This window comes from Lepus europaeus, chromosome 4 (assembly GCF_033115175.1).
Source record: "Lepus europaeus isolate LE1 chromosome 4, mLepTim1.pri, whole genome shotgun sequence".
In the NCBI taxonomy this organism is placed as follows: domain Eukaryota; kingdom Metazoa; phylum Chordata; class Mammalia; order Lagomorpha; family Leporidae; genus Lepus; species Lepus europaeus.
Genome location: NC_084830.1, coordinates 17,345,890 through 17,360,204, shown reverse-complemented (window position 1 = coordinate 17,360,204; position 14,315 = coordinate 17,345,890).

Here is a 14,315-nt window from a genome sequence, read left to right as displayed (position 1 = left end):
CCCCGTCCAGAACCTGGGAGTGAGCTAGGACTGGAGCCAGGGACGGGTCAGGATGCTCATGGTTTGAGCAACAGCAAACCTCAACCCACTTCATGCTGCAAGGGGTCCCCGAGGTGGGCGCTTGCGTGCTGGCCAGAGCACGGGCTCAACAGTCTTGCCGGGGACTCTGGTTCTGCTGCCCTGACCTCACAGGCTGCGCCTTGGCCGTGTCCCCAGGAGAGCCGCTGATCAGATGAGACAGTGTCTAGCAGAGGGTGAGGCGCTGGGACTTCGCGGGAACCACTAGTTGTCAGCAGAGATCTCTTTTCTAGAAGTTTCTACTCATGTCATCTCCGCATGTCACCAGGGCCTGAACTGGGTCAGTCGCTATTGGCAATGGGAGTGTTCCCCAGGGAAGCAGTGTATGGAAGAGACTAAGGTGTCAAGTGCTGTTGGGGTCTGTCTGGGTGTCGGGGAGATGCAGAGCTGGTGGAGGTGAGCTGGGGCGGGAGGGCTTGCACATCCAAGTTAATGTCCTTGGCCTTGCGGCGCCCTGGGGAGGGACTTGAGAGCAAGAGTGTGAGCTAGTCAGAGCCGAGCTCTTTGCAGAGGTACCCTAGCCCAGTGTGGCATGGAGAGGGGAGTTCCTGGAGGCTGGGACACCACCTGGGTGGGAGATGTGCTTACCCGAGCAAGAGGGCAGTGGGACGGGAGGGTGAGGACGGAAGCGAGGAGCACCATGGGTAGTAGATGGGCTGCTGGGGGGGAGGGGCACTGTTCCCTCTTCCCCCAGGGCTGATCCATTGCTGAGCCCTCCCAGCACTCCTCTGCCCACCCCCTTTTCACAGCTGACTCTGCTTCATGCCCCCTGTCACCACCAGGATCACTGTCCTGTTCCCTCCACCGGCCTCCCCGCTCCTGACTCCCTGCCAGCCAAGGTGTCTCACCATGGGTGCCGTCGGCAGTGTGAGACAGGTGATTCCCTGTCGTGGGGCCCCTCCTGTGCGCTGTGGGGAGCTTAGCAGCATCCCAGGTGAGCGTGATAACAGCCATGGCTGCCCACATGACCTCATGACGTTCCCTGGGCACAGGACCAACCCTGCCCAGAACCGCAGCTCTGGACCTGTCTTCCCGCCTCGCCTCCTTGTGTAAAGTGGTGAGCGGGAGAAAGCCCCTCCCTGCTTCCCGTCGTGAGCATCCCAGGTGAGCGTGATAACAGCCATGGCTGCCCACGTGACCACATGACGTTCCCTGGGCACAGGACCAACCCTGCCCAGAACCGCAGCTCTGGACCTGTCTTCCCGCCTCGCCTCCTTGTGTAAAGTGGTGAGCGGGAGAAAGCCCCTCCCTGCTTCCCGTCGTGAGCATCCCAGGGGTTTCCGCAAACCTCTGCAGAGACCCCCAGCTCCTGCTGCGTCCCTCAAGCCCACCGCCCACCAGGGACACCCCTGGGACTCCCCTCTGCCCCTCCCACAGGTGGTTGCTTCTGCCTAAAGTGTCCTCCCACCTCTTAGCTTGGCTTACTCCCGAGTTCTCTTCCGATTTTACATCCAATGGAACTTCTTCCAGGAAGCCTTCCGTGATGTCCTCAAGTCCAGGTCGGGTCCCGAGTTACACAGCACTCCCAAACACTACCTGTTGGACTTGGACTGAGGGGTTGTGCATGCAAATGAATGAGTGGGGTGCACTGTGGTGTAGAAGGTGAAGCTGCCACCTGTCATGCTGGCGTCCCCTGTGGGCTGCTCCACTTCTGATCCAGCCCCCTGCTAATGCATCTGGGAGAGCAGTAGAAGATGGCCCACGTGCTGGGGCCCCTGCACCCATGTGGGAGACCTGGAAGAAGCTCCTGGCTTTGGCTTGGCCAAGCCAGGCTGTTACGCTATTGGGGAGTGAATCAGTGGATAGAAGACTCTCTCTCTTCCTCTCACTCTCTCTATATATCTGCCTTTCAAATAAATTAAAAAAAAAAAAAGGAAAAAAAAATGAACGGGGCCAGCAGTGTGTCAGGTGGGTTTCCTGTGTCCCAGTGTCATCCTCCTTGAGGAGGGTGACAGTCTGAGTGGCAGTGCCACTCCGGACAACCACAAGTCACCCCTGAGCCGTCCCGAGAGGACCCCGCTAGTGCAGGTGCTGAGTCCAGCTGGGAACGCTACAGCAAAGAAGAGCCAGAAAACTCAGCTCTGTTGACTTCCTGCTGTGTGGCTTTGGGCAACTCACCTCACCTCTCTGAGCCTTGGGCTTTTTTTTTTTTTTTTTTATAATCTATAAACAGGCACCCATGATTGATAAAATGAGGTCTATATTGTAGACAGCTCGGCTGACAGCTGTGTATATAAAAAGCCTGACGCACAGGGGAGCCACAGGTGAAAGCCTGGAAGCTATCATTGCTCCTGAGGTCTTCCTTGGGGGAGGGGGTCTTCCTAGCCCCGCTCCAGCCCAGGGGTTGGGTGGGGGTGGGCTAGGCAGAGGTTTGCTGGGACCCTAAGCTCTTACTCATCCCAACAGCCCCAGGGCCCTGCTGCGGGAGTCACAGGACCTCACCCCAGGTGGTTAGAGACAGCTGGCTGGGAGTGGTTTGGGTTTTTTCACAATCACAGGTTCCTGAAAGTCACCCTCAGCTCTGGGCTGGGTGCAGGCCAAGGGGGAAACACAGAAACAGGAAGGGACTTCCTGTTAGAAAGCAGAGGACTGGGAGGGGGGCCCGTGCATGCAGTGCCCAGAACTGCAGGCCCCGTGCAGGGGCAGGGGCGGGGGGCCGGCTGCCGCACCCTCCCGTGGCCGGGTCTGGCCGGGTTTGCCTGGGCCGGCCTGCAGGCCACCTTGATCTGCCTTTCCTGGTTCCATCCGGCTCGGGGCACGGCTCCCCATCTGATTGGGCCTTGCTCGCTGTGTCTCTCATGCCCCACACTGCCTGCTTGTGAGCCAGCTTAGGAAAGAAGGAAGGAAGCCGAGGGCCTCCTTTTCGGAGAGGCCCAGCTCCACACAATGGCTCCTTCTAGCTCCTGGTGGCTCCAGGAATGAGAAGCCTTCCAGGCTATGCAACCTCCTCCCCACGCCCATCCCCTGGAGCCCTGGGCTGGCCCTTGGCCCCTTTCTAGGGAGGTAACATTAAAACTGACAACCAGCTTGCCATGCGCCATCCTGGAGGACACACACCTGCCACACCCCACCCAAGTCTTCACCCTGCTGTTACTTCCTTCCGGAAGACCCAGGACCTGTCTGCTCATGTCTTTCTCAGCTGTCTGTCAGTGCTGGGGTCTTCAGCGGGTGTCAGCACCCTCCCGATTCTCGGTTTCTGAGGCTGTGACATGGAAGTGCGACACTCACACCACTGCTCGGGTTGGTGCAGGTGGGCGGCTCCTCTCCCTGCGCCCGCATAGCACAGGCTCACGCTTCATGCAACTTTGAGTCCCAGTTTGCCTGGGACAGCCTCCTTTATGCCTGTTGTCTTAGTTTAATTATTTTTAAAAAAGATTTACTTATTTATTAGAAAGATGGATTGGTGGGGGGTGGGGAGGGAGAGAGAGAGAGAGAGAGAGAGAGAGAGAGAGAGTTTCCATATGCTGGTTCACTCTCCCTAAATGGTCTCAACAGCAAGTTGAAGACCATCTGGCTGAAGCCAGAAGCCAGGAACTCTACCTGGTCTCCTACATGGGTGGCACAGCCCCAAGTGCCTGGGCCACCACCTGAAGTTTCCGAGGTGCGTTGGGGACAGCTGGATTGGAAGCGGAGGAACCAGGACTCACACTGGGACTGGGACTGGGGAGGCCGGCCTCACAAGCAGTGACACTGCGTGCCCATGCCCAGCCCAGCGTGGTGTCATTCTTAACAACACCTCCTTGACTCTCCAAAGTGTCCCGTTTGGACAATAAATCCCATGGTCACTCTCTGTTGCCTCTCTTAATTGCTGGGTTCCTCTTTCCTTGGCCAAAAGACACCCTGTGTAGAGGCAAGAGTGCTGGCTTTGCTTTGGGTGCTCGCCCCAGCTCTGCCACCAGTGTGGCCTTGGCCAAGTCAGCTCCCCGAGCCTGCGTGACCCACCTTGCGTGGATAAGGCCATTCCTTTGCTTGGAGGGCACGGCCATCTGGTCTCATCTGCAAACCCGAGGCCTGGCACGTAGTAGGCACTCTGGCACATAGTAGGAGCTTAGCTGGGCGGGTGATTGAACAGAGGGACATTTGCCCCTCCTGTCCCCACTTCACACTCGGGGAGATCCTGGTCCTGGGGTCCCTGGATCTGGGGCCAGCATGTGCCTGCGGTCAGTGCCCCTGCGGCCCAGCCCGTGGACTTCCTCAAGCCACCCCAAGCACCTTGCAAGAGAAGGCGCTGGGCTCACGCCCTGGCTTGCTTTCAGGTGCTACAAACTATTTCCTTGACCTCCCTGAACACCTGTTTCTTCAGCCTGAAGCTGAGAGGTTGGGCAAGACAGGTTCTCAAGCCGCTGCCAAGTCCAGCCAGGTTTCTGGCCTCGGGCGTCACATTGTAATGGGTTGATGGGACACCAAGACCTCCCTCTGGATCCTGGCTTTGCCTCTCAGTAACTGTGTGACCTCAGGCAACTCACTTAACCTCTCTGGGCCAGCATTTACTGCAGTGGACAGTGGGGGAAATGGTGCAGTATCGGGAGGAGTCAAGGAGAAACGCATTGGAGACATCTGCCTGGCGCTCGGCAGAGCAGGCACTTGGTAAACACCTGTCTCCCCGAGCAGGCGTGGCTGCCGGTGGGCCTGCAATGCTCTCTCCGCTCCCCACTTTCCTCAACCTGGGCAGGGAAGCCAGGGCCAGTGTCCCCAAAAGGATGATGGCCTGTCACACCACTGTCACCGTCAAAAATTTATTTATTTATTCGAAAGGCAGAGTCTCATACACACACACACAGACAGAGAGAGAGAGAGAGAGAGAGAGAGAGAGCATGAGAGCTAACTCCCATGTGCTGGTTCATTCCCCAGATGCTTGTGGCAGCCAGGATTCAGCCAAGCTGAACCCAGGAAGCCAGGAGCCAGCCACTTCATCTGGCCCTGCCACGTGGGTGGCAGGACCCCAAGTGCTCCAGCCATTCCCTGCTGTTTCTTAGGCGCATTAGCAGGGAGCTGGATTGGAAGTGGAGCAGCTGGGACTCGAACAACCCCTTGAACTGGCTTACATGGGAGACGGGCATCCCAAGCGGCAGCTTAACGCGCTATGCACAAAGGCTCGCCCCACCCATCACATTTCCTGAATCCAGGGTTGCTGGTGTTTGGCCTCGCAAGGATGTGAGATGCAATTAGGAAAACCAGAGGATTCAACAAGCCGCTTTCATGGAAAGCGTTCGGCATAGACAGGGAGCTGGGGTGGTTGTGCGCATGGCCCTGGTTACTCCCTAAGGGAGGAGGCGGGACAGCCCAGGCTGAGCACCTGCTAGACTTAGTGTTTGCCCTCCCCTGATTTCCCTTTGGTTTTGTCACAAGAGCGGGCGTTGTTTTTCCCATGTCAGGATGGAGCGTAGGGTGAAGGCAGCTTGCCCAAGGCGGTCTGACTTACTCCCAGCAGAGGGGAAATTTGAACTCCAGTGTGTCCATTACCGAAGGCCAGATGCCTTCTACTGCCCTCTCATCCGGGCTCAGTAGGTGTACTCGTCCACCCTACTCAGCCACCAAGGTGCTCGCCTCTGGGGACTGCCTACTTTCCTCCCTCCCCAGAACCCAAGACACTGGCCTCCCACTTACTTCTCAGGGTTGCTTTGAAGATGGATAAGAGTATGTTTTCCCAAAGCTCCTGGGGCTCTGGGAGGCCTCCCTTGGGCAGCGTGTTATTAGCTGATACACAGTGGCAGGGGCCATAATGAATGCTCACCCAACATCCTGTCTCTGGGGCCAGCGGCAGGCATTATTAGCCCCATTTTAGAGATGGAAAAGGTGAGGCCCACGATCATTATTTGTGACCCGCCCGTGGTGCCAGGATGAGTCAATGGAGACCCAGTGTCACTTTGCTTTCCCTTTGTTCTCTTTGGCTCCCAAGAAGCAGACGGTGAGAAAGAAGAAGCAGGCCCTGGGAACCTCTGGGCATTGCTTGGAGGGGGCAAGGGGCCAGGCAGATTGGGTGGCTCCAGCATGGCCAGGCCTGGCCTACAGTGGGGGGTGGGGACGATGAGGACGGGGGTTCAGCCGCCTTCCTTACTGGATGGCATTGCTGGGACTTTGTCCTCCAACTTTCTTTAGCTGTCATTTGGTGGCTAAGATGATGGCCAAGGTGGTGGTGGTGTGTGTGCCCCAGCTCCCTAAGCCTGAAAGGGAACAAACTGCAGGCCAGACAAGGGAGGGGAGAGCCAAAGGCTCACCTCTGCTGAGCGCTTTCCGTGGGCCGTGCATTTCACAGGCAGTTTGCCATCTCATCCCCATTCCACAGATGGGGAAACTGAGGCCCGGAAGGGTTAGACAATTCATATCAGAGTTGTAGAGCAAGCGAGGACAATGGCAGGATTCTCACCCATGCTCATATGGCTCAAAAGCTGTCACTTATGGAGTGGTGACAACTTACCGTGCCTGCTTGGACTTCCTTGGAAGCGGTGGCATTCTACAAGGGTTGCTTCTGGGCCATAGGACCCGTGTGCTTGCCCTGGGGCCCTCACTCAGAAGGACCACCTACCTCTTTTAGTGACCTCTCCTGTGTTTTCTTTGCATAAGGCCGTGGACATTACGTGGCTCCTCTGGGCTCTGTCCACAAAGGGCTGGAGTTTAAGCTGTTGGAAGGCCTTGGGCCGGCCACTTCTGCTCAGTGTTCGGAGCTGTGCCACAAGGAGCCTGGGTGGAAAGCGACAGGCTGTGCAAGCTAACCGTTCCCAGAGCCTGCGGACCCCTGTGCACCCGGGGGACACAGAGCCTGGGCTCAGCAGGGAGGCCCCGGTGCCTGGTGGAGCCTAGAGTGACGGAGAGGGGCTGGAGACAGGAAAGCGGACATGGCAGCCGTCCGCACAGCTGCAGGCTGCAGGGCCCCTCACTCCAGCTATTAGTCACAGGAAGTCGCTGAGAAACTGTTGACATACACGATCGTGACTCTTCGGCAGTCATAACTGGATGGGAAGTGGAGCCAGCTCTTCCTTTTGAGCAGACAGACGTCCCTGAACTACTTTCAAAGCTGTCGGCGGGGGTGACCATGACCTTCCCCTAGGAGCTCACTGTGCGAGGCACGCTTGGTGCTCCAGGGCACACCCCTGGGCCCATCTCTGGCTTCAGCCGCACCGCACCTGTGCTGGGGGGGATGGTTCCACGAGAGTCCAGACTCCTGCTCACAGTCTTCCACCCCAGGCGCCAGACATGACGCTGATTTTTCTGGCTCAGGCTGGGTTGTGAGAGTCCCCTCAGCCCTGTGCGAGGGCAGCCTGGAAGCCAGACGTGCTGGAAGCATCGAGAGCCCTTGCCTTTAAGGGCAAGTTCCAAAGCGCACCCGTGGATGGACATTTCCTCTCCCCATCTCTCGCTCCTGCCTCTGCTCCCAGGAGGGTAAGCCCGCTGGCAACAGCAGGGCGTCACCCAGAGGGAAGCCTGGCGTCAGGTGGGTGACAGATCACATTCGGAGTGGAGTGGCAGCCTGGGCGGGAGCCGGGGTGTAGGACTGCCTTGGCGATGCCTGGCTTCTGGTCCGAGGCTGCTTGTTCCCTCAGCCGCGTCATTTGGGGCCGGTGATTAGAGTTTTCCAGGCCCCAAGAGCTTCATCTATCAATGTAGAGCTCAGCTCCCCGGCTGGCTTTGGGAAATCACGCTGTAAGACCGCTAACCAGCTCTACATGCATGAGACTGGTGCAAACCAAGGTGGCGGCTGCCGATTACAGAGGCAGGGGCTGGTGCACTGTGGAGCCCAGGGCCGCCCTGGGAGTCTGAACACATTTGGTTCTTGGCCTCCTGCCAAGGGCCTCCCCAAGAAGCCTCTGGGCTCTGACAGCCGTTTTCTGGCCACGGTCAGCCTGGTGCGTGTGTTAGGGCGGGGTCCAGGTGCTTCCTGGTGAGCCATGGAGATACTGCTTATGCAAGGGGACAACTGGGGCTCCCGTCTTGTTGTGTGGGTGTTCATGAGCTGCTCCCTGGAGCTCGGTCAACAGTGGCTGCACTGGCCTGCTGGGTGCCCATGGGGGTGAACACTGCACGGGACAGCCATGCACTGGGCTCACAGGTACTGGGCAGTTGCCATGTGCCAGGCATTGTGCAAACCTGGATCACAGCAGGGAACAGAGCCCAGCTCTGCTGGGACTCACATTCGAATGGGGAAAAGGCCGCTGTGAATATGCAGTACAAGGCCAGGCTGTGTTATGCAGAGAAATGGAGAGTGACAGAGAGCCACCTACGGAGACGCGAGGCCAGGGAAGGTGGTTGGAGGAGTTGACTTGACAGCAGAGATCAGAATGACATGGGAGAGTGAATCATGAGGCTCTCTGGGCGATAAAAGCAGATATTAGTCAGTGCAAAGGCCCTGAGGTGAGGGAGAGGCAGTGTGTTTGAGCAAGGTGGCTAGAGTGGTGCAGGGGAGGTGTGCAGGGAGAGAGGAAGAGGGAGAGCTAGAGAAGGAGGGGAGGGAAGAGGTGGGGAGAAGGGAAGCTCAGAATTCAGACAGGGACCAGGAAAGCCGCAGCAGGCAGGGCTTTGCAAGCCCAGGGAAAGTTCAAGGGCCATCTTTGCCGGTAGCTGCTGTGTGACCTTGCGTAGGACCCTTGCCCTCTCTGGGTCTGTTTTCCTCATATGCCAATGAGGGGTGGATTAGGGAAGCCATTTCCAATTCTGCAAAGTCTGCTTTTAAAAAACCCAGCGCCCAGGCCCTGCTGCCATCAATGGGATGAGACTCTCCGGCACTCGGGCTGAACACCCGTGGTTATTGCCGGCTCCCCAGGGGACCCAGAGCAGCCAGAAGTGAAGCCCGCCGGACTGAACTGGAAGGCCCTAGGGGCCAGCAGGGGTGCCCATCTCCACCCTCCCTGGCTGCCTCTGGCTCCTGCCTCTGCTCAGAGCCGCTCTGGCCAAGGTCTGTAGCCTGCAGCGTGCCCCACGCCAAGCCAAACATGCACATTTGCGCAAAGACTAAAGCAGTCCTGCTCCTGTCTGTCTTCCTTCCCGAGACCCTGGGGCCGGAGGGTGCGGAGCGAGGGCTGCTGGGGCCCTGGGAGAGATTGTCTACGCTGCACATTTCACTTCTACAGGACCTGCACAGCTGCGATCTTGCCTCATCGTGGCTGCCAGCCCCGAGGGCCGGCCTTCGCCCGTTTGCTGATTTCCCAAGTTCCTCTTCTGGGCATGTGCTCGTCCCTCTGCGTTCCCGTGGCTGCGTGGAAGTGGACCGAGGCCCGGAGGGTGACTCAGAGGGGAAGCCCCTGCCCTGGGACGCTCCCAGCGGCTCCTGGATTGCGTAAGGGCTCTGTCGGAGGCGATCGCACTGGCGGATGAATCACAGCGAGCGCACATGGCTCCCGCCGCCGCGGGGACCGGCCTTCCTCACGCCGCCGTGCAAAGTGGCGCTTCTCGCAATGAATCAGCCCTGCCTGCACCCCGGCTTCGTGGGAGGAGGGCGAGGGTGCGAATTACACATTTCCAAAGTACTGGGGTGTGCCCAAAGGCCTGGGAGCCCCGGCCGCTGGGGACCACATCTCTGGTTTCCTCGGTGACTCAGAGGGCCTTCCTCAGCCCCCAGCGCAGCTACCTGGAACCTGCCGAACCTGGTGGGGCCCGTGGAACCCCACCACTGGTGCCCACTGAGCACTGAGGGAGGAAGTCTGAGCCGGTGTTGGCCAGCGCTGCTGCTTTCTAGGGGTGTGAAGCCCCCCCTTGTCTGGGGTCCGCGTGAGAAATTTCTGTTGGTCGGCAGGCTCCCCGAACACCTGTGAGGCAGAGGGGAGGCCCTTCCTGCTCCCGCAGCTCAGAGGCACCAGAGCCAAAGGGGGCAGAGCCGGGTGGTGGTGGGGAACCATCAGGCTGAGCAATAGGCCAGTGCTGGGTTTGAGGCCCAAATCCAATAGGGCGCTTGGACAAGTCCCCCAGCCCCCAGAGTAACTGAGCCATCTGGTTCTCACTTGCAGCATCAGGAAATAGTACCCCCCCCCCCCCCCGCGACCCTGTCGTTCAGAACACAGGGGGTCTGTACGAGGCAGCAGGGGGCAGGTGCTGGGACTCAGACACGAGGCCTTACGGGTATCTCTCAGGCCGGCACCCCAGTGTCCTCACCTGTAGCAGGGACTGAAGTCACAGTGGCTTCCTCCGAAGGTGATGAGTAAGCTAATGGCTACATCCCTCAAAGAAACATTGCCTCCCGGGTAGTGAGCGCTGGCTATTGTTATGTAAATGAGCACCACAGAAATTAGACATTGCTACTGTCAGAGCCCAGGAAGGGGTAGCTGGCATTGTGACAGTTGGTATCATCATCATCATCATCATCATCACCGGGCCAGGAGAACTCACAGGATTCAGATAGAAGTTGGGGCCTGAGGCCGGCGCCGCCGCTCACTAGGCTAATCCTCCGCCTGCTTCGCCGGCACATCGAGTTCTAGTCCCGGTGGGGCACCGGTTCTGTCCCGGCTGCTCCTCTTCCTGTCCAGCTCTCTGCTGTGGCCCCGGAGTGCAGTGGAGGATGGCCCAAGTGCTTGGGCCCTGCACCCCATGGGAGACCAGGAGAAGCACCTGGCTCCTGGCTTTGGATCAGTGTGGTGTGCCGGCTGCAGTGGCCATTGCGGGGTGAACCAACAGAAAAGGAAGACCTTTCTCTCTGTCTCTCTCTCTCACTGTCCACTCTGCCTGTCAAAAAAAAAAAAAAAAAAAAAAAAGTTGGGGCCTGAAGGGTCCCTGGGGGGCAGGAAACCGGAAGTCACCACGAATTTTGGGCATCCCTTATGCTTCAGCTAGGGTTGGTCCAGAGCGGAGGGGGACTTTGTGAATGGCAGCATGGTGGCAGAAAGACAAAGGGGGCAATCCGTCTTGAAGAGGGCTGCAGTCTCAGGGGTGTTATCTGTCTCTACAAAGATGGAGCAGCTCCATCCACACCGTGCTGAGGAGGTGCCCCGGCAAGCAGCCCGACGCCACGGCACAGCCAGGCCACTGAGGCTGAGAGATGAGAGTGTCCACGCATGCATCTGTCACAACAATGTACCCCATTGGGCAATAGCTGGAAATCGGAGCAGCTGCTGCTGCTGGTGACCATGTTCCTTACAGATGTGCTGTTAGAGTCCTGGATTCTGGGTGGCATCGCTGGCTTCAGGGTTAACCAGAAAGTCCCAATTCAGTGATTCTCACTCCTGGCTGCAAGTGCGTGGGCTCCACCCCCAGAACAATTGGATCGCAGTATCTGTGGGTAGATCAGGACATTGTAGGATATAAGATCTCCCCAGATGGTTCCAGTGTTGAAGGAGGGTTGAAAATGCACTGGTCCAATTTGTTCCACTGCACTAAATTGAATCCTTTTCCATCCTGCCTCTCACTACTCACTCTACCCTATCTCATCCCATTCCATCCCTCCTACCTTCTATGCCACTATTTCTTATTTCACTGTGGTTTATTCTATACGGATGCATGCCAGTGAAATTGACTGATTCAATCATCAGAAAGCATTTATCGAAGGCCTACTGTGTACAGTCACTGGTCTAAGAAGGGCTGATACTGTAGGAAACAGGAAAAGAGAAAGTCCCTCTTTCATGGAACGTCTCATGAGGGATAGATGGGTATATTCAAGGGAACAGATTAGAAAAAGAAATCAGGGAATCAGTGACAGATGTGAGCATGATGGACACTCAAGGAAGTTGCGGGCAGAACATTCTAGAAGGAGGTGAGGGCACACTGTGCATCTTCCCTTGCAGGCTATTCCATTTTACTCACATAACTCCTTATTTCCCACGCTGTAGACAGCATCCACTCCATCCCGGTCCTAATCAGTTTCTTTGACTTGGCTTAGCCAACTGGGCTACTCGTCTAATTTCAGGTCTCAGGTGGGGAAATGACCAGTGCCCACTGATGGGGAAGGCACTGTCCCCACCTGGCTCAGCTCAGGTCTGGTGACGTGTGTTGCCCAACAGCTGTCGGTTAATCCAGGTGCAGGTTTCGAAGTAATTAGAAACCAGTTGTCTGCAGATACATTCCTATGTATCTCCCCAGTGAGCTCAGGAAATTTTGGTTTGCATGAGTATACTCCAAATACAGAGCCTTAGGGTTCTAACGTCCTCTTACTGTCCTAGGGTCTGAAGTCGCCTTCTCTGGGCTGCACTATGAGAGGCCTTCCAGAGATGAACATGGTCAGCAGGTTTCAGTGGTCAGTGGTCCTGCTGGGATGCTTTGGGATCGTGCATAGACTAGGATCTTAAGGAAGTGACACATGGGACAGGTAAGGTTTGATTGGAGGGGCGAGGAGGGAACATATTAGTTCACAAGACCAAATAAAGTTGGGGGCACCAAGATGTGCAGGCATATCCCAGGATTGCAGGAGGACACTGGGCTGTGAAGCAGTGAGCCAGGAAGGCCAAGGCCACACAGGGCTCCAACAGTGTTCTGTGGATGTCTGGAGTGGCAATTTTGAAATTATTTTTTTAAAAAAGATTTATTTATTTTATTTGAAAGGCAGTGTTGCAGAGAGAGAGAGAGAGAGAGAGAGAGAGAAGTTCCTTTTGTTGGTTCAACTCCAAATGACCACAGTGACTGGCATGGGGCCAGGAGCTTCTTGCTGGTCTCCCACATGGTTGCAGGGGCTTAAGCACCTGGCCCATCCTCTGCTGCTGGGAGCTGGATCAGAAGTGGAACAGCCAGGACTCGAACTAGTGCCTATGGAGGAAGCCGGCACTGTAGGTGGTGGCTTTATCCACTATGCCACAACGCCAGCCCCTGGAATGGCAGATTTAAGACAGGTCTGCAGATTCATTGACACGTGAGGTCTATGTCTCCTCCCCTTGGCTCAAACCTGGACTCGGGAGTGACTGTCTTGGGAACAGTAGAAGGCACTGAGGGTTTGCTCTATGACTCCCTAGTCTGGGTCATGAAAACCCATGGAGAGTCTGCTTGAGTCTCCCGTCACTCACCGTGGAGGAATCTAGCCAGCATGTAAGACGTCTGATGCCCCAGCACTACCGTATGGAGATGGGCATCCAGGCACCTAAGCCACGAGCCAGCCTCAGTGGCCAGCCCTCTGTAGCTGAGACGGGGCAATCCTGGGGGTCCAGCCCCATGGAGCCTTCACTTCAGTGTGGCCTCAGCTGGCGATGACTCCGACCTCAAGAGTGTTTCTCGCTGACTCATGAGCCAAATAAGATGGTGGTTGTTTTACACCACTGAGTGTTGGGGCTAATTTATTTCATAGCAATATTAACCAGAGCTCCTTGAACTTAGCCAGCTCTCAGTGGACCTGATCTACAGGCCAAGCATCCAGAAAAAAGGGACAACAGTATCTCAGAATGGGCTGTCCTCGGGCAGTTGGAAGGGAGAGAGGGAAGGAAAAGTGTCTTATGAACCTGGAAAGGATGTTAGAGGCCACTCAGTCCAAACCCTTCATTTGAGGGACTGAGAGGAGGCGACTTGGCCAAGGTCACCGGGTTGGCCAAGGTCAGCCGTATCGTGTGGGAGAAATCCAGGACTGAGATTCAAGTTCCCACGTTCAGACTCCTATTTACAGTTGTTCTGGGTGGATGTAGGGCAATGGGGACTTGTGGGTGGTAGGGTGGTTGGCTCTGGTCTCACTAACTTAAACACCATCCTGGATTTCCCTGGAAGTGACTCCTTGCCTAGTGTGTCCTCCCTCTGCCTCTCCCTGCATATCTGAATGCTGGCCAGGCCATTTTCTTTTCGATGCAGTCACTGATTTAATCTGTGCCAAGGCCTGTGCTGGGGACCGGGCTCCCTTGCTGACCCTGCCCCCAGAAGCCAGCCTGATCTCCCCATTTGTAAGAAACAGCTCCTTCTTTGAACTCCTGTCCTGTTGTCGCTAACCCCACACTGGTCGCCATACCTCTGTGTAATAATTGGGTTTGCAACTCATCTCTGCTTTCCAAGTCCTCTGGGGCGTGATTAGCGCCTGATTCATGGATGTCTCTTTTAAAGCACGTGACTGAGCGCCTGACCCAGCTGCCTGTCATTGTCAGCCAGTGGCAGGGGAGAGTGTGTGCCTGGTGGGTTGGGGGTGGGGAGGACACAGATATTGGAGAATGGGACCGAGGAGCCTCGTTCCTCCAGCTGAGAATTTCAGTTTCTCGTGTGACGTCATAGTGACATCCGAGACTTCCTGGGTGTTCCTAAGCCTCAGGTGAGCAGCTGTGGGCTTTGCACATGTGGACTCCTCGTAGCCACCTTCTCCAGGCTACAGATTGGGAATCAGGGGCTGAGGGCCTTGCTCAAGGCAGACAGCTTGG